The following is a 6,000-nucleotide window of genomic DNA, read 5'->3' as shown; positions in this document are numbered from 1 at the left end:
CGGTATTCGTGTCGCGGCAAATGACCAAATAAAAAAAATGAAAATGGCGGCCACAAAGGAAGAACAGATCGTTCACCTACCTCCATTGTTGTACTGCGCCGTCGCGGAGATCGCCACTGCTAGTGGCCGTCTCGTAAAAATAATAACAATATTGGTCCAGGAGAATGTGTTATTAGGTTTCCATAAATAACGATAAATGCAGAGGTTTCGTTTTGAATTAAACTGGTGACTATTCAAATAAACTTTCATATAGTACCAAGTTTTACACATACGTCCGCACTTTATGACGAACAAGAACTGAAAAGAAGACTACTACTAAAGCTAATAATTGAAGAGCGTAATTATGTCATTGTCCTCAGAGTCTATCAATGCTCTTACTTAACTTTGATTGACCGATCGATGTCTGGCAAATATTTTTCATTTTGGTTTATCAAGAAATACTGGTATTGAAAAAGTATTTACGTCACTGGAACTAAGAGTGGGAAAATGGGCAAATGATAATCACAACTATGGTTTGAGTAACTATGGTTGATCAACAGTTGGTCAAAATAACTTGCTTTTGCTTGATTTCTGGTCTGCATATGAAAATCATACTCCTTTAGAGCAATTTATCTCCTGGAAAATTCATACCATCTGGAATCACTGAACAAATTCAGTCTCTGATTTTTTTCGTGCCTATAAAACATGGTACATGTCTGCAGCTATGTGGTAAAGCAAAGTCAGTTTCACAATAAGCTCCATGACAGGCTGTTCGACACTGACAAGCTAAATGATGAAAACTTGAGAAGAAGGTACGTGATAGAAATTTCAAATAGGTTTGATGCTCTCAGGACACACGAAGATCAAGACGAGGATGTAAATAAACAGTGGATCATTGTGAGGAATATTATCAAAGAGGCAGTGAAGGTCACAATAGGTATAATTAAGAAGAACAGGAGGAAACTGTGGTTTGATGAGGAATGCAAGAAATTGGTAGAGGAAAGGAGAAAAGCGCGATTGGATTGGGATAGAATGGGAGACAGAAAACGAGAGGAGTTCTTGAACTTGAGAAGGGAAGTTGGTCGTAGGCTACAGGCAAAGAAGAAGGATTATTTGAACATTCAAATTACAAAAATGGAAACAAACAGTAAAACAAAAAACATTAGGGAACTTAACCTAGACATAAATGGGTATAGGAAGGGCTTCAAGGCAAGGACAAATGCACTTCAAGGGGATGCTGGGGGATTACTGACAGACCCCAGTGCTATATTAAGTAAATGGAGGGCGTATTTTGAGCATCTATTAAAAGTACACCAGGAAGCAGGAAATGAGCAGGTGTACGAAATACATACAGCAGAACCCCAGATACCTCAGCCAACATTAAAGGAAGTAAGAGATGCAATCAACAAATTGAAAAACCATAAAGCACCAGGATCAGATTGCATAACTGCAGAATTAGTTAAAAATGGGGGACAGAAATTGGTGGAAGTAGTCCACAACGTGATAACTAAAGTATGGAACTCAGAGATGATACCCGAAGAGTGGCAGGAGTCGATTCTGATCCCAATTTTTAAGAAAGGTGACAAAATGGATTGTAGTAATTATAGAGGGATATCGCTATTACCAGTATGTTCAAAAATTTTCTCGAATATTCTGCTAAGCAGGCTTACACCATATGCAGATGAAATTCTGGGGGATTACCAAGCCAGCTTTCGGAGGAACAGATCAACTATAGACCAAATATTCACCCTGCATCAAATTTTGGAAAAGAAATGGGAATACAATAAACCAGTTCATAATCTTTTCATAGATTTTACAAAAGCATATAATTCAGTATTGCAATCAAAATTGTACAGAATTCTTTTGGAACTTGGAATACCAAAGAAGTATGTTAGACTTACAGAAGCGAGTTTGAAAAACACAAAAGGTAGAGTACGCGTGGGGAAATTGGAGTCAGAAGAATTTGTAATAAAGAACGGACTTAGCAGGGAGATGCCCTGTCTCCGCTACTTTTTAATTTAGTCCTAGAATATATTGTACGAATGGCAACAGATAATTCAGAGGGTGTGGAGTTAAATGGAAATATTAAGATATTAGAGTATGCAGATGATCTAAACATCATTAGCGATAGGAAAGAATCTGTAACAGCAAATGCGAAGGCGTTAATCAAGGCTAGTGAAGATGTAGGTCTAAGGATAAGTGAAGACAAAACTAAATACCTGGTTACTACTAGAATGCCAACAGCAGTAGATCAGGAAATGTTGAGAGTTGGTGACATGCAGTTTGAAAAAGTGAACACATTTAAGTATCTAGGCGTGGACATCACTTCGAGAAATGAGATTGAATCCGAACTGAAGAAGAGATTACGGGTGGGAAATGCGTGCTACTTCTCACTGAATAGATTACTTTCATCACGGATATTGTCTAGGAATTTAAAGATTAGAATATACAAAACTATTAGTCTACCAGTTATGCTGTATGGGTGTGAGACTTGGTCTCTCACTGTGCAAAATGAAAAGCCGTTTCGAGTATTTGAAAACAAAATTTTGAGGAAAATTTTCGGAGCGAAAAGGGATGACATTAGTGGAGAGTGGCAAAACTGCATAACGAAGAGGTTCACGAACTCTATTCAAGCCCTGACATAATCAGTATTATTAAGTCACGTAGGCTGCGATGGGCGGGTCACGTAGCTCGAATGGATGAGGGCAGGGCAGCACGCAGAGTACTGGTAGGGTACCTAGAAGGAAAATGTCGTGTGGGGAGACCGAGGCGCAGATGGGAGGACAATGTGAAGGCTGATTTGAGGAACCTAGGTATTGAAAGTGAATGGAAGGAAATAGTCCAATACAGGGACAGATGGTGAAAATACGTTGCTGCGGTAATGGACTCTCGAGTCCGGTATGACCAGTGAGTAAGTAAGACAGGCTGTTTTGCATTCTTTTGCATGCCATCAGTTCTCATCACCACATTACACAAATATGATTCTATATGGATTCGTTAAGAGGGGTTATCTAGCCGAACGCCCTGCATTGTTTATAACTCCCAAGGAGTTCAACTTCGATCTTGACGATGTGAACCTTTGTGATCACTGTGGAGCACCATTTTTCACTCGGTGTTCATTGTCCAAGTTAATGGTTTCCTGAATGTCGCCCATGTACATTGAGAAGTGTAATACACACATCCCATACAGGTTGATGTCTGCACCTCCTGACACTCATTTTCTGTAATTTTCTGTCACCTTCCTGCTGCACATGGCGAGTCATTAACAGCTAATACTTTTCATAATTGTCAACACAACACTTTCAACTGAGGGGTCGAGTCTCCGGGCAACGATGACGCCACAGGACTAGTCGGCAAGTTTAAAGCGAGTGTTCTGGGCTCATTTCTAATTTGTGAAGTCTGCCTCCATGTCTGATTCTGGGTTCTATCTTGGAAGTTGTAGAGAAAGGTTTCCTCTGAATTTTATGTTGGATGATCGGTTAGTTCACTGGATTATCTGTCAAAAGCTCATCTTCACCAAAAGTTGAAACAGTGTTTATCTGTTTACTGAATCACAGGTTTTCTTGGAGTCTATGAAAGTGAGCACGAAATTCTTGCATCTGTTTTTGATACACAGACCAGATTTATATTAAAGATCTATTTCACGCATAAACTGCTCTTCAGAAATTTTGTTGCTTTTCCACCCTGTTCAGTAATGCTTTCTAGAATATCTTGGTCACTGGTAACATTTCTGATTTCTTGCAAGGCTCTGTCTGACTTATCTTCTATTAGCTGACAGCCCGCCATTGCCCGGGTATTCATTTCGATTTTTCTAACAGAAAGAAACCAAAAAATGAGTTGTCTTTGTAATGTAATATTTAAGAAATTTTATTTCCATACAATGAAATATGCGTAATACAAAAATATATAAGAACAGTATTTCGGACAGTTTCTGTACACTGGGCGCAGTTGCTTCGCGTATCTACAACGCGCTTTTGTAAACGTTTCGATAACAACGCCTCTCGATAGCTGTTCGCCTACAGTACGCGCTACGCAGTCGAAAGCTGTCAAAAGCACTGCCAGGTGTTATAACTTAAGCTGGCTCGACTATAGGAGTGTCTTAGTACTGAAAAATAAATGTATTAAAACTCCATGCATCACGGGGCATTACATGCATCTGTTTTTAACGTCATATTTCTTGAATTGTGTGTCGTACAATGATATACTTGAGTAGGCACTGTCTGCTCAAGATGCGAATAGTGTTAGTAGCAAAGCAGTCTTTGTCTTCTTCTTCTCCTTCCTCTCCATCCTAGGATAAAAAGCCTGTTTCCTTTACTTGGTACCCCTCAATCTACCCTGAGGTTGTCGCTCCATCTTTTTCCTTGGACGCCCAATATTTCTCTTACCAGCTAGTCATTTATTAAGATTTTCAGAATCTTCAGCTCATCCATCCTGTATCTGTTCGTTCCATTCATGCATTCTCTTCTGTACCTACTTACTAACACTTTACATTCTTTTCTAGTACTTTCACCTCTGTGTGTGTGTGTGTGTGTGTGTGTGTGTGTGTGTGTGTGTGTGTGTGTGTGTGTGTGTGTGCGCCCTGCAGTAATGGGAAAATAAGAGAAAGAGAACTGAAACAGACTTGCTTTTGCTTGATTCCTGGTCAGCATGTAAAAATGATACTCCTTTAAGAGCAAACTATCAATCTTGAAAAGTGTGTGATATTGCAATCCGTTCCACCTGGAACCAGTGGACAAATTTAGCCTCTGGATATGTTAATTTTCCTTATCTATAAAACATTATCACACTAGTTTCAGCTATGCCATAAACAATACCTTTGCATTCAAAACAGTTACATCATCGCATACACATACACATTGATCTCTTCATTTTCTAGTGATTTTTTTATCTTTATACAACTCTTAAATATTTAACCCATGAGTCCTTAGTTATGTTGTTCACACTCAAAATTTCGTTTCTTTCCTCTGCTGTCATACTCTCCTTTCGTTAACCTCTTTGTAAAACGATGGTGCTGTTTTCCATTTCCTTACAAGTCTGATCTCCATTATCCTCTGTATTAATGGACTTCTCTTTCACTATCTCTGCAAATCATTTCTGATCTAAACTTTTTGTGCTGTCATTCCAAAACGGTTATTTTTCTTCTTTTAAGACTAGTTCTTTAGCAACTTTTTTCCCTCCTACACACAATCTGATTTTTTTGCCACAAGTAGGATGCAATCATTCCTGACATCTAGCTCTGACCAGGCATTAATGGTCCTGTTTGTAACAATGCAATCTATTTTAGATTTATGACTTTTTGTGTTCTGTAAAGTATTTATACTGCTCTTTGTAATCACAGAAGGTAATATTCGTCTTCAGTTTGCTGCTTGCGCATAATCTCACCCGTATCCTTTAGAAACTATTATTAAATCGTTTACTCCAGGAATGACACTATTTCCAATATGATTACGATGAAGTCTGCTTGGGGGTATCAGACTGAAAACATAACTTCATAAAAGACAAGGAAGTAATAAATTTAAATATCATACATGATGTAACAGTTTTTCAACACCTCTCACTGTTTATGTTTTTCTCCTGAATTACATCATGATTGATAGGTGGTTTTACACCTCCAGCAGTTATTGGCTTACAGCAAGGGGTGTGTGAACCAAGTTTGAATGTAATCGTCCACACTTTTATAATGTGTGTGGATTTAAGTGCAGGATGTATTAGTGCTGAGGTTCATCTTTCTTGGAAACTGCTCCCCATATTTTAGTTGAAATATCAGGAGGAAGTAGACAAAGCATTTCAGGTAATACAGGTAAAGAATATCATTAACTGTTGTCCAACTCACCATCTTAATTCACCATACACACTTGCCAAATGCAATGATATTAGGTAAAGAAAAGCAATAATAAAAATACAGGACATCAAGAAAAGTGCTCGAGTACACTGCACAACGCAGCTATAGTAACTTTTTCTAAAATCAAATTGTCTCCCACAACACAAATTTGAAATTTGGCTCAGTAGTTGAACTTCTGC

This window comes from Schistocerca serialis, chromosome 1 (genome assembly GCF_023864345.2).
Source record: "Schistocerca serialis cubense isolate TAMUIC-IGC-003099 chromosome 1, iqSchSeri2.2, whole genome shotgun sequence".
Lineage (NCBI taxonomy): Eukaryota > Metazoa > Arthropoda > Insecta > Orthoptera > Acrididae > Schistocerca > Schistocerca serialis.
The sequence above is the reverse complement of the archived record's forward strand: the minus strand, read 5'-3'. Positions refer to the sequence as shown.